The sequence below is a fragment of the Triturus cristatus genome, chromosome 9 (assembly GCF_964204655.1).
Source record: "Triturus cristatus chromosome 9, aTriCri1.1, whole genome shotgun sequence".
NCBI classification, from domain to species: domain Eukaryota; kingdom Metazoa; phylum Chordata; class Amphibia; order Caudata; family Salamandridae; genus Triturus; species Triturus cristatus.
Window position 1 is genome coordinate 567,163,820 of NC_140592.1, and position 23,565 is coordinate 567,187,384.

A 23,565-nucleotide genomic window follows, 5' to 3' on the forward strand; every position below is an offset into this window, starting at 1 on the left:
AGGCTATGGAGAAAGGGCCCGTCTCTCCTGGAGCTGCCGAAACACCCTTGGGTGAACTTTCCATAGGCTGACATCATTCCAATGTTGGGAATGCCAATCCGCCACGTGATTGGATCTCCCAGGGAGGTGTTCTGCGGATACTGAAATCGGGTTGGCTAGGCAGTAAGCTCATAGGGATTGCGTCAGATCCGACAGAGTCTTTGACCTCATTCCCCCCGAGTGGTTGACCTAACGCACTGCAGCCACATTGTCCATCTTGCGGAGGACCGAATGCTGGACCTTCCAGTCAGTACAACACTTGACTGCGAAGGAACCTGCCATTTGTTCCAGGCAACTGATGTGGAGTGTTTGTTCTGTGGCAGACCACTTTCTGTCTGTAGCAAAGGCTCAGCAACGTGCCCCCCAACCAGGGCCACCACGGCCACTGGCATTTGACTCTATCACCAGATTGGGTTGGGAACCATAAATCCCTCTGCCATTCCAGGCTTCCATGTGAGAAATCCACCATTGTAGTATCTCCTTTGCCTCAATCGAGAGGCAAACCTACTTGGAATAAGTAAGATCCGGCTGAATATTAGAAATCTTTAATCGCTGAAGTGCCCAATAATGGAGGGGGCCTAGGAAGATGGCCTATATGGAGGATGAAAGGAGTCCCACAATACGTGCCAAAAAGGCGTAGGGAAATCAGTGGTCTAGACAGTGCTCTCTTGAGTTTGTGTCTCATCTTGGACAATTTCTGTGAAGGAAGGCTGAGAGAAGCCTTGACCAATCAATCACAAACCCCAGGAACTGCAAAGATTGGGATGGGGGGAATGAGGACTTCTTTGTGTTGATCACAAAACCTAGGGACTCGAGAAGAACGTCAGTCATCTGCAAGTGCTCGACCAGCCCAACTGGGCATTGATCCATGATCAGGATGTTAATCTAGCAGATGATCAACCGTACACCCGAGCTCCCAAGTACTTGATCGCCCGGTTCAACCCCTTGGTGAAACACCAAGGTGCAGAAGATAGACAAAAAGGAAGGGATGCAAACCCAAATAATTGAACCTTAACTTGGAATTGTAAAAGGCACCTGTGAGGAGGAAAGATGGATATCGCCAGAAAGAAGTCTGTCGGATCCAGGCAAACCATCCAGTCGGCCACTTGCAAAAGATCTGAGGAGATTGATACCTTCCATTTTGAAGTGGCAGTAGATGAGCCACTCATTTAACTTTGATAACCGGATGTTGACCTCTGTCTGCCTTCTCCACCAGGAAGAGGTTGCTGAGAAAACCTCTGGGATGCAGTGTAGTCTGGACAATCACGCCCTTATGTAAGAGCTGCGCGATTTCCTGATCTACCAGGTTTGCCTGCTCCTGCAGAAAAAAACAGGGCTTTCAGTTTGTGTGGTTGAACTGGAACACCATAAAACTCTATTTGCTAACCTTACACTATTTGGAGGACCCACGCATCTGATGAGATGACCTCCGGGTCTGCAAAAAGTGTACAAAACAACCCCAACTTTTAACCCTTCTGAACATTGTACTCTCATCTTGGGAATTATTGTAGGTGTTGTTGCCCCTGGCACCACCTCTGGTACCCTGCCAAAGGTGTTGGGATCTCATAGGGTAGAGGTTCCTAAATCTTAAGGAATCCTGCCACTAGCAATTGCGGGGTTCTGTCACTCTGGTGGAGGCTTGATGGAAAGCGCTGCCGGATGAGCGCCCCCAATCTCCACTGGCTCCGGCAAAAGCACGGGGTGAATATGCATTTAATTGATGTTTGGGCAATGTCCAATGAATTCAAGGTATTAACAAACTTTCCAAATTCACAAATGAATGGCTCCCCAAAGAGACTGCCACGGGTTACAGGGCCCGCCTCTGAGGTTAATACACACAAAAAGAAGCTACCCTGAATGAGTGTCTGATTCTAAGGTGGAAAAAGGTGCATTCCCCCCTTCCCATGGGACATCTCAACCCCTAACCTGGGGTTTCAAGTTCTTTCAGTAGAGTTTGACAAAGGTCAACCTACCTGGTCGATATATCTTAGTCTTTATAGGCTAGATAGGAGCCCTTACATCTCGTCCGGATGAATGCCATGGACCCTCCTGGCCACTTTGGCAGAAACATGTTGACGACATTGATGGGGATGGGGTACTAAACCCTAGTTTTTAATATTAAGCAAACACCTTACTAATAAATTACATTTGGAGTTTGCATACATTTTTAAACCACTCACTTCTCTCATGCCCCCCCCCCCACTTAACCTTTAGAAGTGCCTTCCTGTCTCCCGTTGAAGGCCCGCTCTCTATCAAATGCAGTTTTTAGAGAGCAAGGACTGCTGATGATGAAGCATGACACCTGGTGGTGTGTGAGGACAGTCCTTCAAATTTTTGATATGGCCAGCACCTCACAGGAGACGGTGTAGTGTGCTTTTTTCCACCTTAGAATCAGACACTAATTCAGGGTAGCTTCTTTTTGTGTGTACTTTTCTTACGTGGAGGTCAGCTCACCCTGAATGCCCCTTAGCCTCTTGTTCCCTCCCCTAGCAATTACTAGGGTTTAGTATGTGTACCCGCCTCTGAGGTTGACAGCTCCCCCAACTTTGGATCAATTTTAAACAGGAGCAACCTGCGCCTCTCCAATGAGATCGCACAATTGGAGTTCCTGAGGAAAAATGTAGCTTATTGGGCCCAACTGGATAAGGCCTCAGGGGAAACCAGCGAACCCGATGCCTTAGCATCTTCTGCCATGTCAATTATTTTAGCTAACGGACCCGCCACATCCAGAATCTTGTCCTAGCAAGATAGCCAGGATTTGTCAATGCCCTCCTTAGGGTCACGGACAAATTTAGCACGGAAAGTGGCCATTTTGGAGTCTATTTCAGGGGTTAGAGCCACCTTACCCTCCTGAGATGGTCTAGGACATTCATTATGGAGGCAGCTCCTCACCTCCTTCTCGATGGATTTCCGTATTCTGCCCGCTATGTAGGAGGCCACCTTGGGCGCAGGGAACCACTCTGCCAAACGAGGGTACAATAGATCATCCAGATCCAATAAATCAGAATCAGGGGCCTGGGGCGAGTCATCCTTGGGCTCAAAAGGTGAAAAGGGAGCATTTACCGGGTGCAAGGGCCCAGTAAGATCCCCATCACCATCTGAGGTGTTAGGAGAATCATCCCCATCACAGCTCCCCAGTCACTGGGGGAAGGGGACAGTCGAGGTATCACCGAGGTGCCAGGGACCTGAGAATCAGGTTGGGGGGGTTGGAAATCCATAAAAGAAGTTTTAAGGCACACAAAGGTATCCAGGTCAATCCCTGGGGGTATCTGAGTTATTGTGCTTCCCAGAGTTGGATGTTGGTGGATGCCCTGGAGGTTGTGGGGCCGGAGACCCATAAGAATCTTCCCTCTGTCCAAGTTGTATTTGGCATTGCGCCTGTAACTGTATAAGGTTTCTTCTCTGAAGGTTCCACCACCTGTGAAATAGCCTTGAGGCATCCAAGACATGACAGAATTGGTCATCAATGGGGAGGTATGTAACCTCCCCCACCTCCATGTACTTCTCAGAGTCCCCAAAAGATTCCATGAGGATAAGTCCTCCACAGATATAGGGGGCAATTGTAATAGGGTAAACACTGTATCGTATAGAGGCCGCTCTCAAGTTCCTGTGGCCAAGTCCACTAATATAATAAGTATGGCTTACCAAAGAGCGTGAGGTATAATTACAGTGAGAGCCTCTGGACAGTGAAAAAGGCCTTAGAAAACCCTTGGTACCAGCACCCACGTTTGCATATGGTTAAACTGCCGCATGGGACTTGTCCCCTACAACCTCCCACAAGACGAGTCCTAACCGCACCATGGGTGTTTAGCTCCAGGCAGGAGACTCTGAAATTGCTGGTACTGAAAATTTTGCCCCAAACACTTCCCCCGGGGTAATCGCGGCTGGACGCACTTCACTCTCACTTGCCAATTAGTGAAATTGACGCACCGGCTGAAGAGGTAGGGACATGCTGTGCAGGTTTCTGTATCATGCGCGGGCCCCTTGGCGGTCAGATGACCTCACCAGAGCCTGGCAAGGAAACAGCGGTCGCGTAGGAGCACGAAGATTCCCGCTACCGCACAACAAAGCAAACACCAACTAAGGCAATTATCACAATTAGGAAACAACCCATAGCGGCTTGACCTGACCCCTTAGGGCCTTCCGATATTATCGCCACACGATACAATACTCAAGAGTGTAAGTAGACAGAAAAGTACTTAGCTGCAGGCTGCTGAAGTAGCGAAGATGGATGGGGATCAGTGTTGCCAGATTTTTAGACCCGTCTCAAGCCCAAAGCCGCTCAAATATAAGCCCAAAATAAGCCCAACCATGAGGAAATATGAATTTTGTGATCAGTTATGTCCCCTATCGTAGACCCCAACGGCTCCATGTGCATGCTATAAGTACATGTATGTTCCCTCCAGTTCCAGTTATGAAGACGCAAATACATGTGCGTCCACCGTCAACATGTCCTCTTTCAGATCCGCCATGAATGGGTCAGATATTCCATTCCTAAGTATGAAAGGCCACCGACTTTATGTGGTTCACTTTCCACATTTTACAGATTCAGGCGAGTAGGCCCTGAATTCTGCCATCAAGCCTTTTCCTGCCTTCTGCCTCTGAAAGCTCCAGTCCGAGCCTGCATCTGTATCCATGAACTTTGTCCTACTCCCTGCGCGGCTAACGGTGCCTGATCCAGCCTGTTGCCTGCCAAAAACTGTATTTCACCTTCAAGATTATCTGCTCCGCTCCTCATCCGATGCATTCCTGTCTAGTAGTTTAGGTAAACATTCTTCCAGCTACAGTGCAAAGGGCCAGGCCTCACTGTCCTCATGCAAGTAATTCATAGCCCCTGTTACCATGGAAGATTCCTGCCCCCTCGCATCTCATGTAGACATTTAGACGCTTGTACACACACTAACAGTCAGTATAGAATAGATTCCGTCCGAGAGACCTTTCCTTTTGGATAATACAGTTCTTTAAACATAAGATATTAGATATGATTTGGGATTAGGTTGACATGACCCCCCAGACTTCTGTCTCCACATGTAGAGCTAAATGTCAAGTCCCCTTCACCCTCTAGTTGCACGTCAATCACACGTCATGCGGCTGCGCGCGCATCTCTGCCCAATATTTCTGCTGACATTGCAGGATTCTCTTATGGATCCACCCACTTGTGACATCATGTTTAATGACGTATTTAGTTACGCCTATGTTTACGCCTCTTTTCATTACGTATGTGTATCATTATCTGTATTATCAGCTGTTACGCCTCTTGCATCTGTCTTAATGTAATACTTTTCATATAAATATCATTACTTGTCAATAATGTATTGCCTTCCCTTCCTGAACCTTCGTGGTGATGGAATTTGAAGCCTACAGTTCGAACTGTAATTCCTTTGTAGAGGAATAAAGCCTTTTAGAACCTCTAATACCACGGATTCTGCCTCTTATATTTACTGAGTTATTCTTACTAGACTTTACCGCATCAAAAATAGTACCGGTAATGAAATATTTACCACATAAATTGGTGCCCGAACAGGGACACTTTCTCATCACACGCGCCGGAGGTGCGTTGCAGGCCCGGTCTCCTGCCACAGCTGAACGGACAAAAACGCGTACCTGCAGGATTTCCTGTATCTCCCTCCGGCCAAGCGGGGGCGACTGAGGCTGCGATCAACACCCAGACGAGGCGGTGAGAAGTGCGAAGTATCCCGACCAGAGCCTAGCTGAGAGAGCAAGATCCGAGGTATACAGAGGCCCACCAGGTTCCGAAGTTCCGAGTCCAGTCGAGTCGAGTCCAGTCCGGTCCAGTTTCAGTTCAGTTCCGAGGCCTTCCGTTCCGCGCTACCCGGTGAGTACCATTGCCGGGGAGGCATTTAAACGTGCACATAGGTTGTGCCGGTCAAGACGGGTTTGGGTACACAAATCCGGTCTGCACTGTTTCAGCAGTGTATCTGTACTGTTTAGCAGTATATCTAGTATGTCTTGCATATAATTCAGTATTATCTAGTGTTAGTATTATGTCAGTAACTAGTTTTCTATTAGTTATCATCGTTCGTTAAAACTGTTAAATGTTAAATGTTTTAATACGTCCTACATATTGTGGTGTGAATGATTGTTCATTATTGTGTTTATTGTATTAAGTGTGTTCAAGTAATAAGGTCTAAAAATGCCGCTCTTTTCAAAACTAAGACAGATCAAAACCAGAAAAGGGGTACTCGAAGAAGCTGTTCCCATCCCACCTAGGGACACTCCAGGATACTTTATGTATCATAAGCATGGCCTAGATGCCGTGTTATTTCTTGATTTATGGGTGGACTACACCAAAGAGTTGCCAGAAAGTCAGAGGTGGCCCGCAGCAGGGACCTGGGATGCAGATTGCATCATGAGAGTAGAAGAAGAATTATGGAAAAAGAAAGCCAGACAGTCACAGAAAGATGCCATTGAATTATGGCGTAAAGAATCATATAGACGTACAGACAAAACGCTCAGACAGGAAGAGAAAAGTAGGGAGAATTCGAATAAAACCCGAGAAAATTTATTAATTGAGGAAGGTACCCGAGTAAAAGCAGAACAAGTAGACAGACAACGAAACACTCTTATGAATGGTATGTATCCTCTTCTGGCCGAAGGGTTACCTCAGGCCACCCCGGAAATACCGAAAAACTTGACACCCCCATTGCTCCCGATAAAAGCACATCCCAAAACAGCAAAAGATATTTTCCTTTCTTCCTATTTAGATGATGTAGCTCCTGAATATGCTAATGTTCCGCCACACGCACCGCCCACCGATGGTGCTCAACGCCAAGATCATCCGTCTGTATCCCCGCAACAACAAACTCCTACACAAGTTCCAACAGGTCCGACCGTTTCTACTGTTTTTCCCGCATCTACAATTTCTATCTTACGTCCAACGAATCCTTTTCTGCCCAGCACCTCAGATGGTGCTACAGGAGGTACGACAGACATGTTTGCCACACCGCCGCGAAATAAACAGACCCTTCGAGATTTAGCACTCCAACGTACACCCCAACTAGCGACATCCGACATGTTTAAAGAACATCTTGTGGATTGTAGATACGATCCAGTGCCAGGTAAACAGGACAGATTGCTACTATCATCACTACGTATACGACGAGCTACATTGTATTTAATGACGATACCAGGAATGGTTGAACACCTAGACAATATATATCACTTTGTCCAAACAGGGCGAGGTCCAGAAAGTATTAACGAAGCTATGGAATACCAGAAAGTGGATGTACAAAGACAACTACTACGTTTTTTCATAAACTGCGTGATCAGGAACCAAGACAGGCCTGAGGCAGATCATGATACCATGCAAAAACTTGCCAAATGGGGTCAGAACATATCAGACGAGAAACATGATAGACAGGCGTGTATAATCGCCATGTATCGAAAGATCCGCAAGGAAGTAGAACGAATACATAAAGAAAGACGAGAAGCAGACAGAATTGAATCAGAGGGAGAGGAGGAGCAAGAATCAGAACAATTAGATACGATAGCTTACGTAGGTAGAGGAAGACCCCATAATAATACTAGAGGCTTTAATGATCCGATACGTCCGATACGTCCAGAATGTAACAGACATTTTCAAACCCCTATGTTAAATACAAGGTCCCCTGAACACCTATTCCAAGCCGCTGATAAATTACTCCAAGATCGAAGGGGGTACCATATGCTCGATTCCATGGCTGAACAAGAATTAGCCAGGTCAGCAGTACAATGGGCTGACAGTCCCAGCAAATACAGTGATGATGCACTAGCACACACGTTTCTGAATCTTGCCCCAGACGAACAGCGTTTAGCTAGTATATACATGATTCAACACCTCCTTATATTATATAAAAGCCAACACTCCGATCCTGGACCCTTACCTGACATATTGACCGAATTACTCACGAATAAATGGAGAGGGTCAGGTACTGATTTAATTAAAGAAATTCTAGAATTTCGAAACCAGTATATAGTTTTCGCATACCCAGAACACGTTCCAATTCCCACTATGGGAAGAAAAATGTATCACATAGATAGACAGAATCCGTTACGCGAAGTACACCCAATCAGAGGTGAAGATAATAACTTTACACGCATGTTTGTGTACACGCCTATAACTAAAATTGAATTATTAGAGATGAAGAAAGTAGTACCCAGCCATGACAAGGATCCAGCAGGTTTCCACCGTGAGATAAAAGACATGTTACTCATGGGAGAATATACCTACCCCAACATTATGAAAATATTGAAAGTGTTAATGCCTGCCGGTGTTTACGAGAAACTCAAAGAAAAGGAATGGGAGGTGGGAGACCAAAAGATAGATTGGACAGCATTAGAAAACGAAGAAAAGGCTCGAGCTGCAGGATCAGGGCTTGGGGAAAAGACTACAGCACTACCAGGATTACTAGTGCAGGTACTGCCACGTTTATTAACTACGAAAAAGGAAGACTGGGGTGCAATCTCAGCCTGTAAACAAAAGCAAGATGAAGACACTAGTGATTTCTATTCCCGATTTGAAAAATGTTTTGGTATCAATAGTGGCATAAAAGCAAGTAGCGAGTCATATCCACATCTGTTTGTGACAAAATTAGTTGAAAATTCCCTGCCGCAAGTTAAGAATAGAGTATTGAAATTTGAGAGTACCTGGCAAGGTAACACCCCGTCACAGATGTTACAGATGTTACAATATCACCACAATAGAATTAGGGAAGAACAAGAACATGAACAAAGACGTATGAAAGATACGAAAATGAAAATGCTTGTTGCTCAGTCAGTTCCAGCTGATGGTCATAAAAAGGGTGATTCCGCAGGTCCGGCGAAAGGGACATGCAACTATTGTAAACAACAAGGTCATTATATACACGATTGTCCAGTCCTGAAACATAATATTGCCACAGGTAGAACCCAGGTAAGACCACGTCCACCTAGACAGGATCAGAATCAACAACAAATCCCTCAGCATGCACAACCTAGGTCAGCTCCGCAACAACTAGCTCCGCAACAGGCAGCTCCACAACAGACCGTAGCACCACCACAAGCACAGCCTATTGCTGCCACACAAGCAACAACGCAACAGATGTACCAGTATGCACAAAATGACTATCCCAATTATCAGCGATACACATGAAATAGCCTAGAGAGGGAAGTTGGCTTACCCCTTATCGAGGTTCCTGTAGATCAAGAGGGACCTTATGTACATAGTGAACTATTAGGGGAAGACAGAAGCGTTTTACTTGATACAGGGGCAAGCAGAACAACTATACGACGCAGTGAAGTTCCAGGGGCACCCCTCTCAGGCTCACAGAATATTTCCCTTGGATTCTCAGGAAAGCCTATCATTAATGAAGTAACGCAACCCCTTCCACTTACGGTTGGTCCATTGACACGTACTACAGATTTATTGCTTACTAAATCATGTCCAGAAAACTTGTTAGGTATAAAAACACTGAAAGCTCTAGGAGCTATAATATGTTGTTCTCCGGAAGGAGTACGATTATTTTTACGAGATTTCAAAGGTCACTACGTGTCCAGAGACGTGGATCACCGGCTGCAGAATTTACCTACACATCTATGGGCACAAGGCCCAACTGATGTTGGTTGCATGAACATTACACCATATCGAGTCACACTAAAAACAGGAGTGGTACTACCACGAATGCGACAATACAAGTTACCACCAGATGCTGTTGTGGCTTTGCTGCAAATCATTGACGAGCTCATTGCACAAGGAGTGGTTGTAGAAACCGACTCCAATGTATGTAATTCCCCGATAATTCCGATTCTTAAAAGAACGGATCCAAAAGCATCACCAGTATATCGATTAGTTATTGATCTGCGCGAATTAAATAAATGTATTGTACCACAATACCCTGTGGTCCCAGATATCTCGTCATTACTAACAGCTATTGACTCAGAACCAACGTTCTTCACTGTAATTGATCTCAAGAATGCTTTCTTTAGCGTCCCAATAGATCCGGAAAGTCAATATTTGTTCGGATTCAGTTTAAATGGACGAAGTTTTAAATTCACACGCGCTCCTCAAGGATTCACAGAAAGCCCCAGCATCTATAGCCAAGCACTGAAACGAGAACTTGACAGTATCCACATGCCAGTTAACACTGCCTTGCTTCAATATGTCGATGATCTGCTGATCACCGCCCGAAGCGAACCTGAATGTGAAAAAGCGTCACTGACGGTTTTAAGATTTCTGGCCGACAAGGGGCACAAGGTGTCCCCTTCTAAGCTGCAATTCTGTGTCCAGCAAGTTGTTTACCTTGGGCACTCGCTGTCCAAGGAGGGAAGACAGCTTACACCCGACCGCATCCAGTTAATTGCTAACATGTCACCACCAAAGACACAAAAGGAGGTGCGGGCTTTTATAGGTCTCACTTCATACTGTAGGCAGTGGATCCCCCAATATGCATTTCTAGCAAAACCACTCATCCAGTTGACAACACAGGAGGCAGCCACATCGACTGTCCTCCCTTGGACTCAAGAACATACACATGCCTTTGAAAGCTTAAAGAAAGCTTTATGCCAAGCACCTGTTTTAGCAACACCATGTTACAGTAAGCCTTTTACACTCTTTGTTACAGAACGCGAAGGTACTGCCTTGTCAGTACTCACTCAGGAACAAGCAGGATCACACAAACCATGTGCTTATTTCTCTAGTACATTAGATCCAGTAGCTCAGGCTCTTCCTGCGTGCCTGAAATCGGTGGCAGCAACAGCTTTAGCAATCAGACAAAGCGATGCCATAGTGTTAGGACATCAATTGACAGTACAAGTACCACACGCAGTAGAGGTTCTCTTGAACCGCACACAAACACAACACTTGACTATAGCGAGACTCACCGGTTATGAATTAACATTGTTTCAGCCACATATAGAAATCAGACGTTGTAATACGTTAAATCCTGCCACACTTTTGCCAGTAAACGGAATAGATCCATTAGCACATGATTGTATTGAAGTCATCACCATCACGACGAAACCTAGACAAGACTTGACAGACATCCCTTTATCAGATCCAGACCTGACATTGTATGTAGATGGTTCATGTATGAGAACAAGTACAGGAGAGTTAGTGGCCGCTTACGCAGTCACAACAGACACTGAAGTCATTGAAACAAATTGTATTAACACTTTGTCAGCTCAAGCAGCAGAGCTCATCGCTCTGACACAAGCCTGTATTCAAGCCAAAAATAAGAAAGTCAACATATACACAGATTCACGTTATGCATTCGGAGTCGTCCATGACTTCGGCGTGCTGTGGCGAGAGAGAGGTTATTTAACTTCTCACGGTGCCCACATCCAACACGGACCCCTCATTCAAGCCCTATTAGACGCGATTCATCTACCTACTGCAATATCGATTATGAAATGCAAAGCCCATACAAAAGTTACCGATATCATTTCTCAGGGTAATGACCTAGCTGAGAGAACAGCTAAACAGACTGCTCAGAATCAGACTCATACAACTGACACGACAAAGACAATAGTTCAGACACCAACACATTGCATGACAGTTAAGGATCCCGCCCTTGATGTAATTGACATACAGACACATGCTACACCAGAAGAAATAAAGAAATGGACTGAATTAGGAGGGATCCAAACGGATCAAGGATGGATGACGAAGGAAAAATCTATATGGTTTCTTCCCGACTCCATGGTTCAAGTCATTATTAACACAATACATAGTCCAGCGCACCTAGGAGAAAAAGCTATGCTAGACAGCATTCAACACATTTGGTTCAACAAACACTTGCGAGCAGCAGCCAAACAGAAAGTACGTACCTGTATGATATGTTGTCAGTTTAATCCAGGTAAAAGCATCCCCGTAGAGCAGGGTGGATTTCAACCTCCCGATCATGCTTTTGAAGTCCTCCAGATGGATTATATCCAGATGGAACGATGTCGAGGATTCAAATATGTTCTCGTAGTTGTCTGTGCTCTTTCCCGTTGGACAGAAGCCTACCCGGTTTCAGATTACACTGCCCCGACTACTGCCAAACAGCTAGTTCGAGAATTCTTCCCACGATTCGGTTTACCACGTGTTGTATACTCAGATAACGGCCAGCCATTCTCATCCGAACTAATGAAACACGTTTCACTTCTGTTAGGTTACCAATGGAAATTCCACTGTGTTCGACATCCCGAGGCAGCAGGTCTTGTGGAACGTCATAATCAAACTCTGAAAATCAGATTGTCCAAAAAATGTAGAGAAAAAGGTGTCGATTGGATAATAGCCTTACCAGTTGCGCTCTTTTACATGAGAATGGTAGCACATTCTCGAACAGGGCTATCCCCGTACGAGGTGATCTTCGGTAGACCACCAAATATGTGGGGGACACCTATACCTCGCAAAATCACTGATGTTGACTGTAATATGCTGACAGATTACCTGGCTTCCTTGATGTCTACACTACAATCTTGTCGTTAACAGGTAGCTGCAGCTTTTCACGATAACACTGAGGTGAAGCCCCATGACGTGGTTCCAGGTGATCTGGTTCTTGTGAGGAACTTCGACCGGAAGACTCAGCTGGAGCCCAGGTGGAAGTCGCCCAAACTCGTCTTGCTGACAACAAGGACAGCCGTGAAGGTTGAGGGACGTAAAGGGTGGTTACACTCGAGTCATATCAAGAAATTTTATGGACTACCGTCCGATGTGAACACTCAGCCCTGCATTCCCTCACAGACAGACTCAAAGCTCCCCTTGGTTGAACAGACAAAACACGAACTCTATAAACTGAAACTAAGGTCTAGCAAGTCAGACAATTTGATTGTTTAAGTCCTCTCCAAGGTGAATCGGTTGAATTTGTCTCTGACATGTATCCTCTAGACCGAAATAGAGAGAGAAATAGACAGATACAGATTAGAAAACATGCGTACTGTAAATCGCTTCGTAGTCATTGCATAGTGACATTATTAATTCTGTTTTTTCTAAGTCTTCTGATCATCATTTCTAGTGTATTACTACATATGTATTACCCTATTTCTAAGCATGCTTACAATGTCACTGCTGAACATTCTTTTAGCGAACTACCTCCGCATGAGTTGTCCTATAGATTTGCGCTGCGCAACAACACTTTCATTAGTATGTTACATCATTCCCATCAGACCAGCAATGCTACAAATTGTTGGATATGTGGCCGACTCCCTCCCTATCAGAACTATAAGGGAGTTTTGCCCCTCTTTCCGTATCCGTTCACACACAATGGCTCCTGTGGAGCATGGTTTAGTTTGATTAATTCCCTAGATTCAAATTCCGTAGTTTATCAAGACAATTGGGTATGGGGAAACCTGAACCTAGTTTTACTTAAAGTCTGCTACCCTAACAAGGAGGGACTTCCCAAAAGAACAGGAACTGATCTAGAAAATGAAGTATATGGATTAGGTAATTTTACGCTTAACCTCCTGATTCTGAATGTTGAATCCGAAGCTACGCCAATCTTGCCCGCTATGTCAGTATTCCCAGTTAAAGGGGAATTATGTGTAAGAAAGAATGGTTCCATACACATGGGCCATAGTAAATGCACCACTGTAATAAAATTCAGTGATCAAGGCAAGTCTACATTTAGAGCTTCCTGTCATTCCTACTTCATATGTGGCCAGACCGCATATATACGTCTACCTCTAGATTGGGATGGTACCTGTTATATAGCATTCCTTCTGCCACCTGTTTTTCTAGCCCTTCCTGACTATCACAGAAATATCCATTTAGTACACAATAGACAGCAGAGAGATCTCCCGATTGTCGATTACACTGAAACGGCATGGGAGCAATACACAGATTTCAATAAAGGTTTCTTTCCCTATATAGGTACAGTCACTAATAGTAAGCTGATACGTAGATTAACTAGAACCCTTGAAGCAGTAGTGAACGAGACTACTTCCGCCTTAGGCAATTTAACAGAAGAACAGTCTGCTATGCGAATTGTTGTGCTTCAAAATCGTCTTGTCCTTGACGTCATCCTGGCCGATAGGGGCGGAGCTTGTAGGGTCATCGGATCAAGTTGCTGTGTTTTCATACCAGAAAATTCGCCGTCAGTATATAAAGCCATAACTCGCCTTCATAAGATTATAAGCCAGATACACCAGAGTCCAGGCACCTGGACTTGGTCCGGTTGGTTCTGGAGCGTGTTGTCAGCCTGGGGATGGAGGATCCTATCCTTCCTAGGTATTGGCTTTCTCATACTATTCAGTTGCTGCTTATGTCTACAATGTGGGCCAGCGATTTGTGGTCTGTGTGCCACATCGTGTATCCCGCATCCAAGTTTTCGTTCAAGATCCCGGAAGAAGAAAGAAGAACAAATGATGCTATATGAACAAATCGATGGATTGATGAAGATCGATATCTCCTGAGGGTCCGTAGGGGACAAGGAGGGAATGAGGAAATATGAATTTTGTGATCAGTTATGTCCCCTATCGTAGACCCCAACGGCTCCATGTGCATGCTATAAGTACATGTATGTTCCCTCCAGTTCCAGTTATGAAGACGCAAATACATGTGCGTCCACCGTCAACATGTTCTCTTTCAGATCCGCCATGAATGGGTCAGATATTCCATTTCTAAGTATGAAAGGCCACCGACTTTATGTGGTTCACTTTCCACATTTTACAGATTCAGGCGAGTAGGCCCTGAATTCTGCCATCAAGCCTTTTCCTGCCTTCTGCCTCTGAAAGCTCCAGTCCGAGCCTGCATCTGTATCCATGAACTTTGTCCTACTCCCTGCGCGGCTAACGGTGCCTGATCCAGCCTGTTGCCTGCCAAAAACTGTATTTCACCTTCAAGATTATCTGCTCCGCTCCTCATCCGATGCATTCCTGTCTAGTAGTTTAGGTAAACATTCTTCCAGCTACAGTGCAAAGGGCCAGGCCTCACTGTCCTCATGCAAGTAATTCATAGCCCCTGTTACCATGGAAGATTCCTGCCCCCTCGCATCTCATGTAGACATTTAGACGCTTGTACACACACTAACAGTCAGTATAGAATAGATTCTGTCCGAGAGACCTTTCCTTTTGGATAATACAGTTCTTTAAACATAAGATATTAGATATGATTTGGGATTAGGTTGACATGACCCCCCAGACTTCTGTCTCCACATGTAGAGCTAAATGTCAAGTCCCCTTCACCCTCTAGTTGCACGTCAATCACACGTCATGCGGCTGCGCGCGCATCTCTGCCCAATATTTCTGCTGACATTGCAGGATTCTCTTATGGATCCACCCACTTGTGACATCATGTTTAATGACGTATTTAGTTACGCCTATGTTTACGCCTCTTTTCATTACGTATGTGTATCATTATCTGTATTATCAGCTGTTACGCCTCTTGCATCTGTCTTAATGTAATACTTTTCATATAAATATCATTACTTGTCAATAATGTATTGCCTTCCCTTCCTGAACCTTCGTGGTGATGGAATTTGAAGCCTACAGTTCGCACTGTAATTCCTTTGTAGAGGAATAAAGCCTTTTAGAACCTCTAATACCACGGATTCTGCCTCTTATATTTACTGAGTTATTCTTACTAGACTTTACCGCATCAAAAATAGTACCGGTAATGAAATATTTACCACAACCAGACCAGTTTCAGCCCAAAAACCAGCCCAAACTCGCAACTCCCAAATTATGCAGAAATAGTCACAGAAACCACGTAAAGGATGAATCTAAATTCTATTCAATATACAGATAGTGCAAGGGGGTTAACTGGGCACCTGTGTTAATGCTACTCATTTTCATGACCTGTCACCACTGTGACATTGCAATTTGTAACAGGCACTGCTAAAGCTACAATAGAAGAAAACGCAGAGATTGAGAAAACCAGAAATACTATTATGTGCTAATTACTGCTCCCTCTAATTTGTATTTTAAGCAACTCGCAAAGGTAATGTGTGGTGATGTCACTCTGTTAGAGCATGCAGCAGAATTGTCATATGTCATCTGGAATGTTGACATTTGCCTAGCTGCGTCTGGGCTCTGCGGCAGTTGGAGATTGTCTTCTGTTTGACTCAGGTGCTGGGGCGGCTCTCTTTTGTATCTACAATAAATACCTTTTAGTAAACGGTCTGCTGTATGAACATTCTTCATTTCAATTGGCGACAGAAGATGGGATACGAATCTACCCAGTGATGTTCTGCCAATCAAGATTTTTTTTTTACGAACAAAGCCAAGGTATGCCTGCCTCGCAACAAGATTGAACCCACGACTCTATTGTGAGTACATTTTTCGTTTTCTATTCTAGCGCCAAAGCGTTGCCCGTCCGAGCGTTTACAAACAATCCGAAACTTAAGTATCAGAGAGCCGCACCCGTTTTTTTTTTACTTCTTTTGCACTGTCACTACGAGCTACGTGGCATATAAGACTTTGGCAGTAAGGACATTTGCCAGTAATCGGCAAAAGTTTCTGTATTCAATTTCCTTACCGTTTCTAAACTGCAGCATTTGCTCGCGCTTCGAAAGCTTCTCGTGCACCCTGTTCCGTCACATTCTTCATTGTCGCACGCCTCTTCTACGCACCTGGAACGCATCCTTCTGTCTTCCTGTACTTGGAACGCATTGTTCCTTTACGTTCGACGTTCACGCATGGAACGCATCGACATATACGCATGCAGCGCATCAGCATACTTTTGGCTAATTCAAGCAATTCAACGCTGGAAAATCAACGCTGACACGCTCAGCATTTGCGTGTCATTTTTTTTTCTTATCATTCGCATTATCGCTGACACGCACAGCTTATTTATTTATTCACATTATTCTTGTTTTGATTCCACGAAAGAGAACAATGCTGCCATCTAGTGTCCTGAGGAAATATTACAATGCAGTGTAATATCTTGCTATCAGTTGTTCTCAATCCCTAGTCTCAGCAAGAATAGTGATTTTTTTTTTTTTTTTTTTTTTTTTTTTCTCTCTTTTTGGTTTTATCTCATTCTGCTATTTTAATTCTTTCTTTTCTTCTATTTTTTTTTACTTTCTCTTTCCTCATTCTTGATTAATCTTTAACAGAAATTCAATATCAACATGCAAAGTGTCATTGCGCCAGCGCCCTTTTTACAAGATCCAGGAGATCCTGTTTTAGAATGGAAACTATGGTTCAGATCATTCAAAGCATATTTAGGAGCAATTGATGGTCAGAGATACAGACCAGATAGGAAAAAGAACTTAATGTACTATCACTTGGGAGTTGAAGGACAGAATGTATTTGATCATCTACCTCCATATGTTCCACCTGAAGACGAAAATCTTGATGAATTTGAGATAGCTGTGGCACAACTGGATAAGCACTTCACAAAAACAAAAAATGTTGTAGTGCACAGATACAAATTTTTTACCAGAGTACAAAAAGCAGAAGAAAGCATCGACACCTTTATCACAGCTTTAAAAGTGTTAGCTTCCAAATGTGAATTTGAAAATTTTACTTCTCAATTAATAAGGGATCAGCTGGTTGCACGTTGTCACTGCAAAAAAGTTCAACAAAGACTACTCACATGCAAGGATCCTACGTTAGACGAAGCGGTCGACATTGCTAAAAGTATAGAAACTTCCATTGATGATGCCAAACAGCTTGAGTCAGCTTTAGCGAATTCTTCTATTTCAGGTGCTGTCTCTACAAAACATTCTGAATCATCTTCAGGTGCTACTTCAACGAAACACTCTGAGTCATCTTCTGTGAAACCTTACATGTTTGCTCAAGAAAATACTTTCAGGGGTAATACTTTTCGCAACAACACCAGAAGATTAAGTAACTTTAGAGGAGGGAGAGCATTTATGCTGAACAGACAACCGAATTCCAGTATGTACTGTTATCGATGTGGGTCATCAGCACATGTCTCATCTTTTAGAAATTGTCCAGCGGCAAACCAACAATGTGGGCAATGTGGGAAAATGGGACATTTTGCGAAAGTTTGTTTGAGTGGCAGAAGAAGGAATGTTAGATGTGTAATCAATGAGTTTGATAATCTACATGAAGAGGACGTTATCAACCAAGAATATGTTGTAGTGGTAAAAAATTGTCATGAGAATGCGTTACAACATATTCCAGATCCTGAGGTTGACGTCACCATAGAGAACAACATGATTCAGTTATTAGTTGATACAGGAGCTAGAATCACAATTGTTTCTCGAGAAAAGTATCAGAAGTTTTGGTTTAAAAACTGTTTATTACCTCCTGACGTTTTCACAATAGCTTTTGAAGGCAGCCATATTGATTTGTTAGGATATTTTTGGGCTACCATTAATGTTTTAGGTGAGAGTATCAAAGGCAAAGTTTATGTGGCCAGAAAAGGAATTAATGTCCTTGGTCTCATTCATCAAGCAGAAATTGGCTTAACGATTAAACCTGGGTTAGAAAATCCTGTTTTTATTGAAAAACGAAAAACAGACCATAATTGTAGTCATTCTACACAGGACACGCTTTCTCTTTCTAGCACTCTATCCGTTGATAATTTGGAAATCAAATTTAGTAAAGTTTTTGAAAATAGATTAGGTAGAATTACAAATTTTCAGCATTTCATCAAACTAAAGGAAAATGTAGTTCCGATCAAACACAAATTGCGCAATGTTCCATTGAGTATTAGGAATGATCTTTCCAAACATCTTCAGTCATTGTGTGAACAAGGAATTATTGAGAAAGTCGAGTCCACTCTATGGCTTTCTCCCATTGTTTTGGCGAAGAAGAGATCTGGGGACCTGAGGATGTGTGTGGACTTGAGGAGTCTCAACGAGGCTATTTGGGTCGATGGTTTTCCCCTTCCGCGTATTGAAGACCTTATCGCCAAAGTTGGGTCTTCCTCATTTTTCACTAAGTTGGATCTCAAGGCGGCTTATCATCAGGTCGAACTTCATCCTCAGTCCCGACATCTCACAGCATTTGTAACTCCTGACGGTGTTTTCCAATTTTGTAGATTACCTTTCGGCCTAGCTTCTGCGGCTGCGGTCTTTCAGAGACTTATGACAGAAATGTTCACAGATATTTCCAATGTTGTAGTGTTTCAGGACGACATTCTTATTTTTACTAAGAATGAGGCTGAACATGATGTGGTTCTTGAACATGTTTTTAAAATACTAGAAAGTAGAGGTGTGACCCTACAAAGAGGCAAATGTTCTTTTAAGGTAAAGGAGATCGAATATTTGGGTCATATAATTTCTGAACAAGGCATCAAGCCCAGACCAGGGTTGATCAAGAGTATCATTGAAGCGCCTGCTCCACAAAATAAGGAACAACTTATGTCTTTCTTGGGTCTCTGTGAATTTTATGCTAAATTTATGAAGGATTTTGCAAAAACAACTGAGTGTTTTAGAGCTCTACTCAAAAAGGGGGCAACTTTCATTTGGTCAGAAGAGTGTCAGAAGGGGTTTCAGAGTATAAAGAGTCACATTGTACGAGCTCCAGCTTTGCAAGCTTTTGTAGAAGGTAGAGAAACTGTGGTTACGGTTGATGCTTGCGAGTACGGCTTGGGTGCTGTTCTTTCGCAGTTTGCTGAGGGTAGAGAGCACACAGTAGGGTTTGCCTCTAGGACCCTTCGTCCAGTTGAACGGAAGTATTCCGTAATTGAAAAAGAGCTACTAGCTTGCACTTGGAGTGTGGAAAAATTCAAGTCATATTTGTGGGGTAGATCTTTTGTTCTAAGAACTGATCACCGGCCTTTAGTTGATATTCTATCAGGGAAAAATCCAAAACGCACTACTGCTCGTCTGGCTAGATTATCAACTAAATTGTTAGAGTTCTCTTTCTCTGTGGAGTATATTGCAGGGGGGAAAAATAGTAGAGCGGACTGTCTTTCTAGGTTGCCTATAACAGATGAGAGTGAACAAGAGTGGGAAAATGATGTAGAAGAGTGTTTTGTAGCTTGTGTGAATCGTGAAATTTTGTCTTTTGCGGAGGATGATTGGGTTTCTGAAATTGAGAAAGATACCATCCTCAGTGAAGTTGTTTCATTGATTAAAAGAGGTTGGCCAAAAGAGAAGTGTCTTTCTCCAGATCTTCAAATGTTCTGGAAGGTTAACAGTGAACTCTCTCTTGAGAGTGGAAAGGTTGTCAGGGGTGACAAATTGGTACCTCCCACTTGTTATCGTGAGAAAATCATATTGAGCGCTCATTCAGGTCATCTAGGTTCTACCATCACCAAAAGAAAAGTTAGGTCAGATTTTTGGTGGCCTAGAATGGATATCCAGGTGGACGATTTGGTCAGACAGTGTGCACGTTGTAATGCTAGTGATAAGGTTCTTGTTCTAGAAGGTTCTGTTGAACATCCTGTATCTCCTCCTGCAAGGCCTTGGCAAAAGTTGGGCATGGACTTTCTTGGTCCATTTCATGTTCTTCCTACAAATTCAAAATATTTTCTTGTTCTTGTGGACCACCTATCCAGATGGGTTGAGGTTGAACCTATTGGTGTACCTAATTCAAAGAGTGTCATCAACTGTCTTAAAAAGATTTTTCTCAGAGAAGGTTTCCCTGAGGAAATCCTCACGGACAATGGTGTCCAATTTATTTCACAAGAAATGAATCATTTTTTGCATTCCTCTGGCATCAAGCACACGAGAACTCCCCTTTATCATCCACAGAGCAATGGCAAAACTGAAAGGTTTAATAGGGTTATTGTGGAGTGTGTTCAAGCTGCCTACAGATCTAATATGTGTGTGTTTCAAGCAGTTAGGGATCTTGTGTGGTCATACCGCACTTCTCCTCATGTGTCTACAAATTTCAGCCCATTCGAACTCACGAGAGGCAGGAAAGCTTCTTCACAGGTTTATCCTTTTTGGATGGTGAAGTCTTTTCATCAGGGTTGTGACATGAGGAGTATTTGGGATTCTGCGAATAAGAAGTCTTATGAGATTAGTAAGAAGAGAAGTGAATTTACTATTTGGAATGAAGATCACAAGATTGAAGTTGGAGACTGGGTGAGGATAAAGAATCCTGTGTCTGTCAGGAAAGGTTTGTCAAAGTTTTTGGATCCTCAACAGGTTGTTGAAGTCAGGAAAAATGCTGTTAAGTTGAGCAATGGTAATTGGTGGAACACGTCTCGTGTAGCTAGAGATCCTGTCTTTTCACAAGGAAAGGTGCGAAATGACGAAAGAGTTTTAGGAGGGGATGGTGGTGTCAGGAGAAGCTCCAGGGATCGTGTCAAACCGAGCTGGTTACGGGAGTATGTGTGAATGGGACTGTTTGTCGTTTGTTGTGTAACGATTGTAGATTGTAGATTTTGTATTCTTGTGATCTGCACATTATTTTATTCTATGTTATAAATGTTATTTTAATAAAAGAAGGGAGGTGTGTGGTGATGTCACTCTGTTAGAGCATGCAGCAGAATTGTCATATGTCATCTGGAATGTTGACATTTGCCTAGCTGCGTCTGGGCTCTGCGGCAGTTGGAGATTGTCTTCTGTTTGACTCAGGTGCTGGGGCGGCTCTCTTTTGTATCTACAATAAATACCTTTTAGTAAACGGTCTGCTGTATGAACATTCTTCATAATGCTAGTAGCCCCCGTTTACCCCATAGCCCTCAAGCCCCCTCCCTCCTTCCCGAATGGAGTCTGACAACCTCCACTTCTTTTTCATCCAGAGCATATTTGTCAACATTTGGAAACAAATAAGAGGGAGATTCAGAGACAAACCCATGTTAAAATAATTACTCCTTTAACTTGTATTTTGTTTGGGGGGGTACTTTAAGAGATTACGTAAAATAGTACACTTTTTAGCTTCCAAAATGTGCAGTCTTCTGCCTAAATTGAATAATAGTATCACCTATGGGAGAGGATGTGGTAGCAGCAGCAGTGTGCGCTTCCCTCACACAGAACAGGTAATACACAGACAGTAGCACAGCAACCTTCACTTATTTGAGATTATTATATAGCAATAGCTAGATCCAAAGTTATCAGAACAATTTACAACAGCAAATGTTCACATGAAAGATAACAAGTCTATACAAAACATCTGATTCAGAGTGATTTACTCATTCCTACTCTTACTATACATGCTGCGGCCAGGCCCCACAAGTCGACGGCCACAGCAGCACAGGGCTGCACCACCAGGCCGGGTCTGACAGTCTGAGACCCGAGAGAAAAGTGACACAGTGCATAGCTGCCAAGGTTTCAGATTGCTTATGTGTGATATTTTCATAATTTCAGTGTAATTCTGAGTGACATTCAACGACTATGAGTGACACTTTCTCGCAAGCAAAAATCAAGCAACGAAGATGAAGGAAACATATATAACAAATTACAGCCATTTCAGCAACGAGAAACTCTACGAAGATCTTAAAACTATCGCAAAGCACCAGAAATGGAAGGGCACTATTCAACATGAAAACAGACTGCATAGTTGCCACGTTTTAAGAGAGCTTATGTGTGACATTTTCAAGGTTTCAGAGTACTTATGAATGACATTCAACTGTTAAATGTATGACACTAAGAGTAACACTTTTTTGCAAGCAAAATCAAGAAATTAAGTTCATGTAAACAGATAAACATAAGAAATGACACTCATTTAAGCAAGAACAAGCTATGAAAAGAAAATGAAACTGAGGCAAATCATCTGATCCTACTGACTCCTAACGCTTCTAAGCCTACTCCCCGGAGCCTATTTGTGCGGTGGCATAAGAAACCCTCTCCCTGATTCCGTACCGGCTCACGGCCAGTTGTCTGGGACCACGACCTTAACTTGATTTCCATACTGCCCAGCATAGGCTGCTAAATTATAATATGTCACCTTCTGTGTATTTTTTGTTTTACTTTTGCAAAATGCGTTACACTCTAATTTGAGTAGAAAGTGATGTGCCTTACTTGTACACCCAACCATCTGAACTTTCAAGCGGTTTGATATTACCAAAGTGTTGCCACCACAAGCTACTGATCGCTTCAAACCCAACGCCCTCTGAGAGCGGAGCACGATCTGGGGAAGAGATGGGAGGGGGGGGTGTCCATCCCGCGAACTGCGGTGTAACAAACCCTGGAAGTCCCTGACCACACCTAAACTGCTCTAATATTAGCTGAAAGACCCTCACCCCACCTAACCTCCAGCTTGACAGGTACTCACTGAGGCTGGAGAACAGGACAGCTGGTCGGTCTCTTCGTGCTGCACAGAGCTCCGCGTAAACTGCGAGGAATCAGGCCCTACGCGCCGCCGATTCCGATGAAGAGAGCGGCGAGCGCGCGTCACTGGGCGCTCGCGCGTGTCTTATTTTAATAAAGTGCGCGGGGGATGGGCAAACAGTATTTCCAGGGCCGTCATTAGAAGCGCTTTCGCGCGCTACTAGATTCACGGCACGCATACCCAAAGAGACTGTGTCCAACAAGTTTGGCAATGGCAAGTTGGCAACAGCAGCAGGTGCACTTGCACACACAGACACACACGCACAGCTGCCTTCAGCAGAGCGTCTGTAGAAAGTAGCATGCTGTGTCCTTCCCAATGATGTCTCAGCCACACAGCGCACTTTGCGTTCATTGGCTGCTGACATTCGTGCCACTGCTCACCACTGGTTGGCTTAGTAGCTTGAGTGTCGGCGCCGCCCCAGCAAAAAAA

General features: G+C 43.8%; 1 protein-coding gene across 5 annotated transcripts in view; it reads right to left on the reverse strand.

Annotated features, from left to right (window-relative positions):
- KLC3 (kinesin light chain 3) overlaps positions 1-23,565 on the reverse strand; it is a 1,068,754-nt gene that overhangs the window by 932,538 nt on the left and 112,651 nt on the right. The window contains exon 1 of one of the 5 annotated variants that reach the window (XM_085625582.1): positions 11,842-11,926. The exons of the other annotated variants lie outside the window; for them this stretch is intronic. The gene's annotated coding sequence lies outside the window, so the exon portion shown is untranslated. Of the gene's footprint in view, positions 1-11,841; positions 11,927-23,565 lie in introns of those variants that run through there. 5 annotated transcript variants of the gene reach the window in all.